This window comes from Microtus pennsylvanicus, chromosome 16, assembly GCF_037038515.1.
Source record: "Microtus pennsylvanicus isolate mMicPen1 chromosome 16, mMicPen1.hap1, whole genome shotgun sequence".
NCBI classification, from domain to species: domain Eukaryota; kingdom Metazoa; phylum Chordata; class Mammalia; order Rodentia; family Cricetidae; genus Microtus; species Microtus pennsylvanicus.
The window spans coordinates 24,313,200-24,330,692 of record NC_134594.1 but is presented as its reverse complement, the minus strand read 5'-3'; positions in this window follow the sequence as shown (position 1 = coordinate 24,330,692).

The window sequence follows — 17,493 nt, the reverse complement described above, 5'->3', positions numbered from 1 at the left end:
AACACACACACACTCCACACACACACACACACCAGCTTGCCCTGCAGTGAGCCTTCCAGCCTCAGCGCCTTGGTTACTCTACTGCTCCGCTTCATCAGCTCTATGGTCCCTTTATTGCCCCCAACACCCTCCCCAAAGTCTCCCTGAGATCTCTCTCATCTCTTGTATCAGTGTGAAGGGAGCATTCCTTAATCCCACAGAGACTTTTCTATGTTCATTTAACCCTGAGCTGACTTAGTTCACCCAGCAAATTGAAGATCCAGAATTCAAGTGCGTATGTATATGACCTGAACCAGCAGAAAGAGTGGTCCCAAACAGTGAGGTATTCAGTGGGAGGACCTGCATGAGAAATAAAAAAGATAAAAGCAATAGCTGGGCCTGCGAGTTCTTGCATAAACTGATGACTTATGCCAAGAAAATTTATTAAGAAGTGTAGCATCATATAAACTATTTTCAGGGGAATAACAGCCAAGGTCAACAGAGAGCTAAGTTAGAGAGTTTTGGCAGTGAGAACACAATCACAGCTACCTAAGGACTGATAACCACAGCCCAGGGGCAAGGGTCACAGAAGCCACAGCCTTGACTCTTCCAAGGCACTGGCTCTGGGTCAGTCAGGCATTGCCTAGTCCACTCCTGAGCAAGGACACAGAACTGAGTTCCCTTTTTCATTTTCTATTAGGGCCTTGGAGAAAGTCTTGGATTAGTCTGGCTTCCCCATGTGTGCATGTGTGTGTGTGTGTGTCTGTCTGTGTCTGTGTGAATGTGTGCGTGTGTATGTCTGTCTGTGTGGTCTCTCTCATTTGTATGTGTGTGTCTGTGTTTTTGTGTGTCTGTCTGTCTGTGTCTTTGTCTCTGTGTATGTGCACGCACGCGTAACACAACCCCATGTAAAGCTGGGTTTTCTCCTCCCACTTTGAAGTATAGAGAGTGAGTTCGGGTCTCCCAGCTTGCATAGCAAGCCCTTTTACCTACTGAGTCTTAGAGTTTTGTTGTAATCTTCCCTGGATTGAAGGAGAAAAGACATTTTTCTGCAGGACACATCAATTTCTCTAGAATACGGTTCCCTTTTTCTTTGTTTTCCTTAGGGCTACGTATTAAATGGGGTTCTGCCTGGGCAACATAGCAAAACAAGTCTCAAAGCAAGCATAGCTGTTTCTGCATTATTCTGATACCTGGTGAAAAGAAATGATATCTAGATTGAAGTAGAATGTTTCTTCATGAAAACATTCTCCATTGCACAACCCCCAACTGTTCTATGGCCCATTCTCTCCCTTTTCTCCCTATCCTTCAAAAATAATAACAACTTCCAAGGGATGATAGCTTGTCCATCACACCCTAGAGCACTTAGGGCACAGTGGCAGAGCTCGCCCAACTGCCAACGTGCTGTGTGGCAGAGGAAGAAAGAGACGGAAAATCATCTCCATCCTGGAGTTGCCCAGAAATAATCCAGGAGGCGGTTCTGTTGATAGAAAAAGGTCCTGGTAGAAAAGTGGGCATGGCTGCTCTCCTGATTGAAACGTGGTCGTGGCCACGCTCTACTTGCCTCAAGTTTGGGCGTGATCCTGAGGAAGTTCTGGCCCATACCAACTCGGCAAGTTTTAAAGAAAAACTCAGATAAATGAAATAGGAATTATGCCCATGTTGTCACATCCTGCAGACACTTGAGGAACAGCAACAAGATGGTAGATTACAGCATCATTTATATAAGCATTCTCCGAGGAGCCGTGTGTTGAAGGCTGGTCCTCCAACCTGTCGTGCTATTGCGAGGTGGTGGGCTAATCTTTAAAGAGGTGAGGTGGTGGCACATGCCTTTAATCCTAACATTCAGGGGGCAGAGGCAGGTAGATCTCTGAGTACAAGGCTAGCCCGGTTTATAGAGTGAGTTCCAGTGTAGCCAAGGCTACACAGAGAAACCCTGTGTCAAAAAAGAAAGAAAGAGAGAGAGAGAGAGAAAAAAAAGAAAGAGAAAAGGAAAAAAGTTGGGGATTATTGGGAAGAAAGAGGTCACTGTGAGAGTGTCCTAAAGGAAATATTGAAACCTTGCTCACCCCCCTTACTTCCCAGCCATCAGAGGCCAACAGGCTTGCTGTGTAGCACCCTCCTGCTTCGAGACCCTGTGCTACCACAGGCCCAAAACAACAGTCATGCCCTCTCTCCCTTTGAACTGATTTTTCTCTGGTATTTCACTATAGGAACACAAAGCTAAACAATACAGAATATCTTTCTTGCCTTTCAGAAACAGAGGCATTTTCCTCTTTCATCCTAAGTGGGAAAAACTGAACTAAAGAGAATGAAGACATTTTACCTGTTTTGAGGAACCGTCTGCTCTGGACATGGGGCTGAGAGCTTCCAGTTAGAGCAAGCTTTAGCGGAAACTGCCTGTCACCCAACACCAGAGTGTCATGTCAAAGCCCAAAGATAAAAGAGCAACATGTAAAAAAAGATAGGCCATTCCATTGCAGTAAGGAAAAATGCCAGGTGTGAGTAGTGACCTAAACTCCCGCCCCTGGGTAAGAGCTGCTGGCTGCGTTTCCCTGGACCTGTTCCCTTTCAAAGCAAGCGGTGATTGCGACCTTACAGGGCCCCTCAAATGTGCAGATGAAATAACACGAGGAAGCAAACATGATGTCGTCCGCAGTTGCCACAACCTCATGGCTGCCAGCCTCCAACAGGGACAGGGAGACCAGTCCTGTACCTTGACAAGGCTGGTATGCCAAAACAGAGGGTCCCACAAGGCAGGCATAACCGTCGAGGCTACACGGGTTCCCCCAGAAGCCTGGAAATAGCATTTGAAAGGCTTCAAGATGGCTTTGACAGTAATACAAGGTCTCCACCTGAGTCATCTTAAGTTTATTGAAGGATTAGGAGAGGATGAGCCGAAAGAACCCAGAGGCCATGAAGAGCCGAAATCTTCCCTCCGACCACCCCTGAGCTTCCAGGGCCTGCTTTATTGCTTTAGTTCAAGAGACCAGGAGTAGACAGGGCCCCGGTAGGCAGGCAGACAGGGAGAAGGACCACGGCTCCGGCTCCGTAATAAAGGGGACAAACATCCAAGATGGCCGACTTCTTCCTCATCGTCCTGACTCGAGACAAAAGCCTGCTGGTGCACTGCTTCAACAAGTTCAAGGCCTGGTCAGGACATTGTCACAACAATTATGGGCCAGTTAACCACCCTGTCTTCAAATTCAGCAACCCTGGAGTAGGGGAGGAAGACTCTTCAGAGGCCTTAAAACCCACAGGTCTCAGCAAGAGACTGGATTCTTTTTCAGCTTCCTGGGTCCTCACAGGTGTTCTCTCTCTCTCTCTCTCTCTCTCTCTCTCTCTCTCTCTCTCTCTCTCTCTCTCTCTCTCTCTCTCTCTCTCTGTATGTTGCATATGTGTGTTTCCCCAGCCCACAATAAATGCCTTCCTTAACTGCTAATTCTGTCTATGGTGAGTGAGATTTCCCTGCTGCTACTACCAAATTTTACCAGGAACTCACTCTGTAGACCAGGCTGGCCTTGAAGAGATCCACCTGTCTCTACTTCCTCAGTGCTGGGGATTAAAGGAGTGTCCTGCAATGCTTTTTAATTCTTTAATTATCAGAGAAAATAATCCCAACCGAGACTCCTACTGTATTATTGCTAGACTGTGCCGAGTTCACTACCACCCAGAGATGGAAGGTCTCGGTAGTGGAATTGCAGAGGATGAACAAGTTGATAGAAGCCAAAAGGGGCATGACCGGTGTCCAAGAAGGAAGAAGGAAGTCTATGGAAGCTTCTGCCATGACAGGAAGGAAGAGATGAGGAGAAGAGGAACCTCGGGGATGTAACTCAGGAAAAGTGCTAGAGCAAAGTCCAGGTTTTCTTTGGAGGAACATCTGGGTATCTGGTGGAGACATGAGGAGCAGACAGGCATGGGAAAGGGACCTGAGTCCGCACAGGCAAGTGTGGCTGTAGACAAAGTCTTAGCTCAACCCACCCGTATCCTCCCACCTTCTGGCTTGGATATACATCTAGAGTGGAGGGTCTCGCCTTCAGTTTTGGGGGGGGGGCGGAGTTAAATAAACATCTATGGAACTCAGAGATCTCTTCAATTTTTCGGCACAAAAATGGCCAGAGAACTTCCTGAAGCTTCTGTGTTTCGTTCCTCTGAGCCTAAACCGGTACTTCTTATTCCTTGTGTCATTCAGATTTACGTGTAATTTTGTCTCCTGTGAGCATGTTGTCGAATCCCTTCGCTAGGCATCCTTTGTAGCCGTGAAGACATCTGTGAATGGCAGCTAACAATGGCGCTAAGAAAGAAAACAGGGGGGGGGGGGGTGCTATGGTTTCCTCCATATCTCTGGGGTTAAGGCAAAAGGGAAAAGTCCTGTGCTATCCCCAGCCCTCAGGAAAAGTTGGCCAACAAAGAAGGAACAGGGAAATCAGCCAGCTCTCCCTCACTTTGAAACGCAGTGCGAAGCCAGAATCTGGGCCAAGGGGCCTGTCTACAGTTAATTGCAGCCCAAGCCTGTTGCCACATGACTCAGGAAAATACCCATCCAACCAGATCCAGGCCGAGTGGAGGCCAACCAGAAGGACCACAACCCTGAAAAACAAACAGACCTACCCCGCCAGGAGGGGAGGGGCCTCGCCTAACACAGGAGGCCTGGCGGGGACTGTCCAGCAGGGTAGCAATGGATATCGAAGCTCAGACACCTGCTTTTATTTAATTTTATTTTATTATTCCTTTTTGTTCATTCTTCTTGATTCCCTTAGGCTGTGCCTGGTTCTAGCCTTTATTTCTGAGGCTTTGACAAAACATTCTCGGAATTTCGGTCTCTGACATTTCTCACCCCGAAATAGCTGGGGCTGGAATTCCCAACAACACTGCCTCGTGCACCCGACTCCACCCTCACCTCCCTGAGCCTGCTTCTCATTTTCTTCTCAGCAGACTCGGTATACCCCTGGCGTGCGGGAGGAGGAATGAAGGAGTCGCCTGTTCAGACAGGGAGCAGAGCTGTTCTGTCCCCTGGGTCGTTCTAGCCTATTTTGTCAAACCACAAGGGAGCGACAGTCCCAGGAGACCCAGGTCTCTGTGGCTGTCGCTGTGAGGCAAAGCCACTCTGATCTCTGTCAAACCACAAGGGGGCGACAGTCCCAGGAGACCCAGGTCTCTGTGGCTGTCGCTTTGAGGCAAAGCCACTCTGATCTCTGTCAAACCACAAGGGGGCGACAGTCCCAGGAGACCCAGGTCTCTGTGGCTGTCGCTTTGAGGCAAAGCCACTCTGATCTCGCAGGTATTGCTACCACTTTCCCACTGGCTCAGGTCCCCAAAGATGCGTGGCAGCAAAACTGGAACAAGTCAGTTAGAAAAGAAAAAGAAGCAAAAGCTGCTGGCATCATTTCCAAATGATCTATAAAAATGAAGTTTTTTACAGAGATCCACAAAGAGATTATCTCCAAGAGGCCTTGACAACACACACACACACACACACACACACACACACACACTATTGCTTAAAACCACAGGAAAATATAACACTGTTAGGGCTGGATCCTTAACCCTCACCCTGTCAGAACTAACAAGACTAGACCAGAGTAGCCACAGACACCGCAGAGAGACATCCCCTGAGAAGAGCAGGTCCAGGAAACTCTTCAGATCTGAAAGCCGCTGCTGGGGTCCGTGTGGAACAAGAAAAGAGAAAAAGTACTCCATGTGCTAGGTACCCGATTGCTTGAAAACGCTTTGAGGAGGCGGACACCTCGCTGTGAACATTGAGCTCTGGTTTCTAGACTACCTTGATTTAAAAAATAAACATAAATAGCTCTGCTAGGACTTTTTATAAACCCAGTGGATAGGAGCAAGGAAGAGAGTAGGGCAGTCTGCAGATTCCAGGGCAGACGGTGGTTGTCAGGCCTTCCCTCACACTAGAGGAGAGTCTGGTTTAGCAGGCAAGGGAATTCCTTAAGCTGAGGAAGATGCAAGGTGGCATTTCAGCTAGCAGCAAGATGTCAGATAGGTGAATGGCCTGTAAAGAGGGGTGTGTGTGTGTGTGTGTGTGTGTGAGAGAGAGAGAGAGAGAGAGAGAGAGAGAGAGAGAGAGAGAGAGAGAGAGAATATAAGTGTCTGTGTGGGAGTGTAAGAGTATGAGTGTGTATGTGGTATGCACATGCGTGTGTGTGAGAGTGTGTTGTGTAAGACTGTGTGAGTGAGAGTTTGTGAGTGTTAAGGGTATGTGTATGCATGTGGTGCGTGTGCATGTGTTTGTGCGTGTGTGTGAGAGAGATTATGTGTCTGTGTGGATGAGAATGTGTGTTAGTGTAAGAGTGTTCGTGTGTGCGTGCGTGCGTGTGTGCGTGTGTGTGTGTGTGTGTGTTGGAGTGTAGGCAGAAGGAACAGCAGTAAAAGGCCTAAGGAAGAAAAGGATATGTCATGGTCAAAGAGTCCTAGAGCTGTGGGAGGGCTGAGTAAATGAGGAGCCAGGCTGGACCTGCACAGGGCCACACTAAGCATCTCACCTCATACCAGAGACACTCAGTCTGGGGCCAGTCCACCTCCCTAGACACTGGACAATGTCAGAGACCAGCTGAGGAATGGGATGCTACTGGCACCTAGTGGGTAGAGGGCAGGGATGCCACCCAATAGCCTATATTGCACTGGACAGCGCCCAGCAAAGAGTGATCACAATCCTGCTCACAATCTCTGGGTGCTGAGGCTGCAGAGCCATCTGAGGACATTTAGCTGGAAGATTGGGTGAGGAGGTTTACACTAAGGCTTATTGTGACATCAGTATGGGTAAGGGCACAGTATTGTCACTGTACATAGGAAAGAGTCTGTTAGGAAAGTGTATTCGGGTACCCTGGCCTCTGAACTGTCAGAATGGACATAAAAGTGAATGGATGAGAAGGAGGTTTGAAAGACCACATCATTGGGATTGAGGGCATGAAGAACATGGAGGGTCACATCATTGGGATTGAGGGCATGAAGAACATGGAGGGTCACATCGGTGGGGCTGGGGCATGAAGGACATGGATGGTCACATCAGTGGGGCTGGGGCATGAAGGACATGGAGGGTCACATCAGTGGGGCTGGGGCATGAAGGACATGGAGGGTCACATCAGTGGGGCTGGGGCATGAAGAACATGGATGGTCACATCAGTGGGGCTGGGGCATGAAGAACATGGAGAGTCACATCAGTGGGGCTGGGGCATGAAGGACATGGAGGGTCACATCAGTGGGGCTGGGGCATGAAGAACATGGATGGTCACATCAGTGGGGCTGGGGCATGAAGAACATGGATGGTCACATCAGTGGGGCTGGGGCATGAAGAACATGGAGAGTCACATCAGTGGGGCTGGGGCATGAAGGACATGGAGGGTCACATCAGTGGGGCTGGGGCATGAAGAACATGGATGGTCACATCAGTGGGGCTGGGGCATGAAGAACATGGATGGTCACATCAGTGGGGCTGGGGCATGAAGAACATGGAGAGTCACATCAGTGGGGCTGGGGCATGAAGGACATGGAGGGTCACATCAGTGGGGCTGGGGCATGAAGGATGTGCAGGGCTTAAAACCATGCACTGTGTGTGAATGACGTATCACCAGAGCAGGAAGAACGAGGGACCAGGAAGTCAGGCAGAACAGCAGGGGAAGCAGAGTGTGCTCATGCCAAGCTGCTGCTCAGATGAGCTATGAGAGCCTGGCACTGGACAGGCATCCTCAGCTAGATGTTTGGACAGATTGTGTAGGGGAAAACGTCTGCAAAACAGTGCAGCCACAGCTTCCATTCCTAAGAGGAAAAGAGAGAGACTTCACATCCTGTGCCCTGCCTCCCACTGATCAATCTCCCTGTAGCGGCTTTAAAACTGTCTGCACAACGTTGGACATGTCTCTCGTTGTAAGATTGAGGTTATGGAGACATCCTTTCTGAAAGTCTACACTAGCCCTAACTCACGTGTAACCACTGTATGAGACAGTGGGATGCTGTGTGCCTTCCAGGGCTAAGTAGCACAGTATCTACTTTGCTCGTTGGCACACCCAAGCGTGGAGCCTTCGGCTACAGGAAGTCAGCTGCTTCCCTCAAGCCACTGTGCTGAGATGAAGGGTAGGCCACGTGGAGAGCCATATGTAGTAAACGCCAGCCAATAGCAATCATGAACTATCCCCTGCTGGAGATATTTTCCCATGATTCTCGTTTACCACTATGGAGTGACTCCTAGCCAACTAGTGTCCCCAGCTGAGAGACGAGCCAGTCCCACGGAAACGCATAACCCACGAGCAGGATTAAGTGCTGTTTCCAGCCCTAAATTTTAGGTGTGATTTGTCACCCTTGAGCGGTCATGGAACGGCCTCATTACAAGTTAGCCAATCAGGGACGCCACGGAAGAATGGCCTTGCAAACAAGAGCTAGTGAGCCTCAAGAGGCAGAAAAGCTGAGTATGCCCCACACCCCAGACCTCAGGGAAGCCGGTCAGCTACAGTGGAGCCAAGGAGAAACATGTGAGCTCTGGGCAGAGATGAGGTCAATAATCTTAGGAAGGATACCTTTGACGTGAATGACGGAGGAAGAGGGAAGGAAGACCAGGCCTGCCGTTTCTGGTTTCGGACCAGAGCAACTAGGTGGCCTGGTGACAATGCAACTTGATGAGGTGAAAGCTGGGCAGTGACAGGTAGCTCAAGTAAGACAATAGACTTTCCTGGCGGCGGTGGAACACACCTTCAGTCCCAGCACTTAAGAGGCAGAGGCGGACAGATCTCTGAATTCAAGGTCAGGCTGATCTATAAAGCAAGTTCCAGGAGAGCCAGGGCGGTTACACAGAGAAACCCTGTCTCAAAAAAAACTAACAAATTCAGTCCACCCAATTCACATCAAAGTCACAGGTCTTAACCCCAGAAGACTGAGGGTTTGTGTGGTCTCCTCGCCCGAGTGGCATTTTCCACGCACCAGGCTGGGAATGTTCACAGCTGAGTCGTATATTTCGAAAGCAGGCTGTAGAAGGGGACAGAGGTGACAGCCTGCGAGAGCCACCCCCTGCAGACACGTGCCCAGATCCCAAAGCTTGCTGGGAAGAGACCGTTCTATTGTTTGGTTTAAGAAACTCCACGAGAAGGAAACACTAATATTTTGTTGTTTCCGATTGGTAAGAATCACGTGTCCTCCCTCTGACCTTTAACCCAAATGGTAAGGTCTCCGTGTGTGCAATGCTTACCTTCCGCAAATCATTCTGTCATTGGTGCCTTTGACTTTTGTTCCTGTAAATGTCTCTTTAGCTCATAAAACTAGCAATAGTCCGGGGCTGGAATTAGTACTGTAGCCAGGCATGGTGTCACACACGTTTAATGCCAGCATTCAAGAGGAAGAGGCAAGGTCTGTATGAGCTCAGGATCAGTTACAGCTACATAAAGTAATAATAATGATGATGATGATGATAATAATAATAATAATAAACCTAAGAAGCACACAGCCCCAGGTTCAATCCCCACCATCAACCCCCAAGTTTAAAATGTACAATTTCCTATGCCTGGATGCTTAAAGTGATGGAGAATGTACCCCCCTCTTGACTGTAAGCAGCTAAGACCTTTTGTGAAACAGAAAGTCCCAGGAAGACCTGATGTTGCAGAATGGCAGGGCCTTGGTGGTGTCCCAGATCCACTGGGGGGCTCTCAGGTTCTTACCCTTCCTGTTCCCAGCAAATTTCGATATAACGGTGCCTACAGCAGAAGTAACTTCTGACTGGTTTCACAGTCATGTTAGGGGGAAAATACCAGGTGGGAGGTGGGGGTGAAGTAAAGAAAAGGGGTGACTCCTCTCCTGAGACCACACGGTCCACAGTCTGCTCTTCTGAGTGATTGTACCTTGGCACAACTTCCCAAGATCCTCCCAATAATCCACATTTTCTCCAAGAAGAAAGTGAGGTACAAAACGACGAAGCATTTCCTAAAATGGTCCAGTTGATAAGAGACGCAGCGTCCGATTGTCACGCACTCTAGCCCAGTGCTTTGCACCACGGCTGTCCTCCAGGAGCCGCTGGCTACCTCTGTTTACTCCTGGTCGTGGAGAAGATCTCAGGGCTCCAGCAGCCTGCAGTTTCCCAGGCTCGCCACCAGATGGGGCAACGAGAAGCAATCTCCCGCCTCTTCCAGTGCTCTTGAGACAGACATGCGTGGGGGAGCCGCAGCAAAGAGAATGTCAAAACAGAGTTCTATTTAAGAACGTGAAGTCTACAGCCTGCCCTGTCTCCCACCGGGATACTTGGTTGGCTCTCGGCAGGCTATAAGTGAATTATCTTTTCTTCTTTCCGCATCCTACTGCTAACCCACATCTGATTCTATTTTCTCTCCGTCCCTGACACAGGGCAGAGCACTAATCCCACCCACGTCACTGAATAGAGTGTCCTGAAGGAAGAGGGCAGCGGCAAGCTGGGTGGTGGAGAGGCTCAAAGTTGCATGTCTCTCTATAGCTACTGGAGGGTCTTTTCGCTGGCACACCACACCCTGCAACCTACCCCAATACACACACATCACAACACATACAGCGCACACAATGCACACATCCCATCAAGAGGCACGACACACCCCAGCCCCTGCAACACAACACAACACGTCACATTGCAGTACACCACATCACAACATACATGTGACAATACATTCAACACACACGGCACAAGATAGGCGCCGCATTCCATCACCTCATAGTGCAACCCAACAACACACACAGCACACACATTACATCACAAGGCAGCGTATCCGAACATGTACAACTCACACACAACAAGGCATATATCACATCACAAGGCAGATACCACTTTATATCACAACAGACATGCAACACACAACACAAATACACCACAACATACACACCACTCCACGGTACAGCACATCACAACATACACATAATACATATGACACACACATAATACACATTACAACATGCACATAGTAATATGTACAAAGCCCACATCACAATACAGCACATAAAAGTACGACACGTTCCAACAATCGAGAAGAAACGCCAACCAGCCGTAAAGACGCCTGCATGCAGTCTTTCCTCTTTTCCTGTGCTGTGATAAAACACCCTGAGAAGGGGAACTAAAAGGAAAGGGTGCTGTGTGGCTCACAGGTGGAGGTACGGGCCATCATAATGCCGCTCACAGTGGGAAGGTCTTGCCGCTTCGGTTAATCTAATCAAGATTAATGGATCTAATGTACACAGGCGAACGCCGAGGCCTGACTCAAATGGGATTCTAGATGTCAAGTGGACAGCCATGGCTAGCCATCACAGCTGGTAAACGTTTGCTGTTAGGACTGGGAAGATGGCTCAGCAGCTAAGAGCAAGTACTACCCCTGCAGGGAACCCAGGTTCAATTCCCAGCACGCATGCAGGGTGGCTCACAACTCCACAGTGTAGAGTGCCTATAACTCCAACTCCGGGGGATCTGATACCCTTGTCTGACCTCTACAGTGGAATATGTTCACATAACCACATACTACTCTCCAGTCCAGAGCTTGGGCCACTCTTCCCCAAGAGGCTCTTTTCTATATAATCCAGACATTGCAGTTACCCCCCCCCCTTTTTAGAGCTTTGGCCTCTTGGCTGCTGCACTTGGTCTCCCTCTTTCTCCCTTCCCCTCTCCCTTTCCACACATGGCCCCAGTTCAGTCCATGTCCACTCTGGACTCCCCCAGATTTCCCTGCCTGACTATGCCCTCCCACATGTTTACAATAAACTTTCTCCTCCACCATACCTAGGAGCTGTCAGGTCCTTCCTTTCCTTTTTATTTTTTTCTTTTCATTCAATTTGTATAGCACTATTCTGGACTCATCATTAGGGACCCGGCTTCTGAACCAAAACAAATAAATAGAGAAATAGAGAATCATCATCACTCCTCAAACTCTGAAAAAAAATGGAAAAGAAAGCAGAGCTTCCTGTCACAAAGTCAGCATTTACTAGTTCACCTTTAGAAACAGGATTCTGGGCTTTTTTTTGTTCATTTTCTCCTTCAACAATCCTTCAACAAAGGATGGAGCATTTCCTGGGCAGAATCAGCTCTCTTTCTAGGTGCTGTTGTTGTTGTTGTTTGGTGGGTTGGTTTTTTTTGTTTTGTTTTGTATTGGTTTGGTTTTTCAAGACAGGGTTTCTCTGTGTAGCCTTGATTGTCCTGGAACTCACTCAGAGGGTAGAGACATTTCTAACAAGCCTAAGCACCTAAGTTTGATCTCCAGGACCCACGTAGGTAGAGGAGAGAACTAAGAAGTTGTCATCTGGGCAGTGGTTCGGGGGTTCAGAGCATTGGTTGCTCTTCCGGCACCCCTGGCTCAACCCCAGCTCCCACATGAAGGCTCACAACCGTGTGTAGCTGTAGTCCCATGGGATCCAATGCCGCCTTTGGGTGTGCAGATGAAACACTCGTATACATGCGGTGCATAAATACATCTTTTAAAAGTTGTCATCTGACCTCCACAGGCTCACTGCACCATGCACACACGCACACACGTACGCACACACACAATCATCAAGAGTGATAGCACCTCTCTTACCGTGTCTTTGGGAGTCTGACTTCATTGGCACACCTTGCTCCAATTCTTCAGAGTCCTCCAGTCATAAAGACCTCAGGAGTTCACTAGCACACACAGAGCACCCGTGACCTTTCCCCTCACCTCCCCTAGAACTTTCCACTAGCTCATCCTATCCCTAAAGCCTCTCTATCCCTCTGCTTCCACTGAGCTAAGTTCCCAGTAAACCCTGGTCTCTGTCCTCCAATGCAACAGCCCTGACTTCTCGTTCACCTCCTGTTACCTTTGCCTGATGGAATTGTTGCTCCTACACTGCCTTCTTGTACATCTGAGACCTGGGCCATTCCTTAGCAGCAGTGGCCTACAAAGTTCAGCAGTAGCTGCGAACTGCCTTGCTGAAACAGTTTCTGGAGGAGTGTCCCAACCAGTGGGAAACAAATCGGGATCCCGAACCCTCAAGGGGAGGAATGGAAGGGACAAGAGACACGAGAAACGGACAGCAAGTCTGTATTTTGATCAAGCTGCCAACTTTATATTTTTTTCCCCAGGAGCATTATATTATATAGCAAAAAGGCAGGGGAGGGTAGGATGCTGGAATGTCAGGTCTGGAGACATCCCTAGCTATAGGAAGAGATAAGAAAATGCTGAGGGTCTGTAAATGTTTACAGGGGGAATGTTAATTACTTCTGATGCCTGGGGCCTGCAAGTCTGCTGGCCTTGTTAACTCACAGGGGGGAGATAAGGGTTATTTTCTGGGCCCAGAACTTGCCCTCCAGAGTTGAATATCTTACTTAATTTGTGAAGTAAGATGGCTATAACCAAATACAGGTCTTTGCTCCCGGCAGAGTAGACCCAGCAAGTTTCCAAATGACACATGACCAATCCATCCAGAGACAGTACTTGGGGAGCCACCCAACCCATTGTTTACATAGACTGTCTTAACCTTCTGAAGGCCGGCCAGTTAAAGAGGACCTTGCCATCCTGTGATAGAGCCATGCCCACTGATGATAGAGACTTGTTGGGGGCACAGAGGTCATTAGGGAAACCAGGAGCACTGAACACACAGGGGCCTCTCCTCAGTGGAAGAAATAAAATAGCTGTTTTTCCACCCAGAAGGCTGGGAGTGGATTTTGTTAATGACATGGTGACCTTTTTGATATCCGTGGAGGAAAAAATCTCACTCCCCTTTTGCTATAGAGGCAGACCTCACTCACTTTCCCAGAATGATTATCTGAGATTCTTCCCTCCCTGAACTGTCACCCATCCTTAAGGGAGATGTCACATGTACGTTATACCATTCCCACCTCCATGCTGTCTGGGTCAGAGACCACACTAGATTCTAGGCTTTTTAGCTATAGAACCCACCCTCGTGGTCACACGTACTTAGTAAAGAGTTTCTATGTAGTCACCCCTTAATGGTGTGGGACAGATGTCTGTATTCTGTCAATTATATTTTAAATAAATGCTGATTGGCCAATAGCCAGACAGGAAGTATAGGCGGGACAACCAGACAGGAAGTAGAGGCAGGTCAAGGAGAACAGGAGAATTCTGGAGAGGAGGAAGTCCATTCCTTGGCAGTTTTGAGCCCACCACAGAAGAAGCAAGATGTGACTGCCTCACTGAAAAAGGTACTGAGTACTGAGCCATGTGGCTAACACAGATAAGAATAATGGGCAAATATAAGTTATAAGAGTTAATAAGAAGCCTGAGATAATGGGCCAATCAGTTTATAACCTAATGTAGACCTCTGTGTGATTTCTTTGGGACTTAACAATTGCAGGAACCGGGCAGGACAGACAACTCAGTCAACATCGTAAGCTTTATTGTCCATCAGGAATAGGAATGACTGTCACCTGGAAACCTTCCCCTAAAGTGTACTGTGCTTTAAATATGCCAACAATGGACCACTGTCGTTAGACTCCCCAAGTCAATCTACACCGGGTTTTCATCCTCCTCCCTTCACGGTTCCTTGCCTGCACTGGTGCCTGCAGAGCCCCCTCAGCCCGCAGTGGTGAGTTGCATTCTCAATTCTGCATGTCTGTGAGGATGTTTCCAGCGAGGGGCTTAGCTGAGGGAACACCCACCCTGAATGTGAACAGCACCCTCTCATAAACTGGAGGCTGAGACCAAATAAGAGGGAGGAAAATGTGAAGGCCTAAAGAACACCCAAAGCCACCTCTCTTCACTTCCTATTGCTCCAGGAAAGGAGACAAGAAGTCCCGGCTGCATGCCCCACACCCACCACCGAGCCACCCTGTGTCCTCACTGCCACCATCAACTGTGTCCACTTAAACCGCAAGCCAGGGTGACTTTCCTTAAGTGGCCTTTTCCAGGTATTTTGTCACAGCAATCAGCAAAGTAATGAGCTAATGTTTGCTGCATCCTCCATATGCATATATGTGACGTGATTTGTGTGTGTGTGTGTGTGTGTGTGTGTGTGTGAGAGAGAGAGAGAGAGAGAGAGAGAGAGAGAGAGAGAGAGAGATTGAGAGAGAGAGGATAACCTGCTCCTTCCTCCTCTTTGTCCTTATTCTTCTTTTCCTTCCCTTCTCTTCCCATGTCATAATTTTCTAGCACTGAACCTTCTGGGGAAAAAAAAATTATTTTCCTCTCTAAGGCAGCACATTTTTGTTTGTTTGTTAATATCCAAATCCCTCTTGGAGGCCCCTGGCACTCTGTCTGCCTGGGGAGGGTAATTTCCTCAGCCTCCTTGGTTGCCTAGCAACGGGTCTGCTTCCTGACAAGTCACCACCCTTAGCAAGATGCCAGCTAATGCACACAACAAAGAAAGGGACATTACCCTTTGGGTTTTCCTGATCCTTGGCACCATGATGACTGGCAGGCTGTGGGCGGGTCCCCCAAATCTCCTACCCTAATGAACCTGCTGCTGTTCTCCTTCAGGGATCTTGGGGTGATGGCGACTTTTCAAGTTTCCTATTGCTGGCTATGGACTGGGAATTTCAGATTTAATCCATATTTCTACCCAGCCCCATCATCTTTGTAATCAGACCCATAATAGGCTTCCATTATCTTCTTAGAGCCACTGGGACTGTGTGCAAAACTACATCCATATTCTTGCATGTGTTTTCTCTTGTGCTATGACATCCTTTTCTTTAGTCTCCAAAACAATAGGGTGGATTGTTTTCCTTTTCTTTTCTCCTACCAAAGCCTTTCTGAAAGGTGCTTTTTAGCAGTTTCAAGCTTCTGTCTGGCATCTTTGGTTCCTTCTGTGCATATTCTCAGAGCCTCTACTTTGGACCCAGGAACGCTATATTTGACTTCATCACGGAAGACAAAGGTGCCCCCAGGTGAGACGTGCTTACTGGAAAGCAAAGAGACGTGAACTCCCTTCCTGGACCAACTACGGAAGGAAGTTTCCCCAACCTCACTTTCTATAATCCTAGAAAAGAATAGGAGACAAGGAAATGAGAGACATACAAAGAGAAAGAATCAACTGTGCTCTAAAGAAAAAGACGTTCACGGCAGTATGCTGACGCACATAGTTGCCATAGTAATGCAACAAAACAATTGCATCAATGGGCCATACCCGTTAAAAGAGTAAATATATGTTAACTAGCATAATGCATGTAACGTGCAAATACATCGGACATAGGTGCAGATAACTGTCGTGGTTTGAATGAGAACCTACTGCATAGGTTTGGTATTTGAACACTTGATCCCAACTGGTGGCTCCCTTTGGAGGTGGAGGAGGTGTGATCTTGCTAGAAGAAGAACAACACTCAAAGCTGGATTTGAGCATTTTGTAGACTTTCCTCACATCCGGTTTGTTTTCTCTCTCTGCTTCATACTCGCATTTCAAGATGCCATCTCTCAGCTTCCCGCTCCTGCTGCCATGCCCGCCACTCACAGCCATGACCCCCTGCCATGACAGATTCTTACTCCCCTGGAACTGTAAGCCAATATACTCTTTCTTCCATAAGTTGCTTTCAGTCATGGTTCGTTACTACGCCACAATGTCTCACAGGGAAATCCAAGAGTTTGAACCTGCTCAAAGGAGTTACCTTTCTCACTGCTGTGTAAAATACCCGAGAAAAGAAGCAAGTAGGAAAGGGTTTATTTTGCCTTATGGTTTGAGGGCACGGTCCATCATAACAAAGAAGATTTGGCTGCAGGAGAGGCAGCTGGCCATACTCTCTGCAGTCAGGAAGCAGGGAGAGAGAAATGCTGCTCTTCTGCTTGCTCCTCCTTGTTTTGTTCAGAAGGGGGCTCCAGCCCATGAAATGATGTCACCCACACTTAGGGTGGGCCTTGTAGTAGTAGGAGCGGCAGGGCTGCGTCCCCAGCACCCGGCCGCCCACATGGCTAGCTCTAGCTTATGCCCCGAAATAATTACAAGGAAACTGTATTCTTTTAAACACCGCTTGGCCCATTAGTTCCAGCCTTTTCTTGGCTAACTCTCGCACCTGGACTAGCCCATTTTTAATAATCTGTGTAGCCCACGAGCTGGCTTACCAGGAATGATCTTAACCTGTGTCTGCCTGGAGTGGGAGAATCAGGGCCTTTCCACCTTAACACAATCCAGAAATTCCCCGACATACGTTGCCCAGAGATCTGTTTCCAGGGCAATCCTGACTCTCACCACAACTGGAAAGGATTGGGACACCATTTGAACCAGAATTTGTGTGATGATAACCCATACAGAGCCTGACATCCACTGTAATACGCACTTGACCATGGGGCTGTTGAGTATACTTAGACATAACTAGTCTGAACTGAGATGCACTATGAGTGGACAACTGGATTTCAAAGGCTCAGTATTGAAAAAGAATATAGGGGCTGCAGTGGGTAAGTGATTACAAGCACAGGTTGCTCTTGCTGAGGATCCAAGTTCAATTCCTAGTACTTCATGGTGGCTCACAACTGTCTGTCTAGTTCCAGAGGATCTGGCCCTCTTCTGACCTCCTTGAGCACTAGGCACACACATGGTTCATAGTCATACATGCATACAAAACACCCATACACATATAATTAAAATAAATTAATCTGTTTGTTC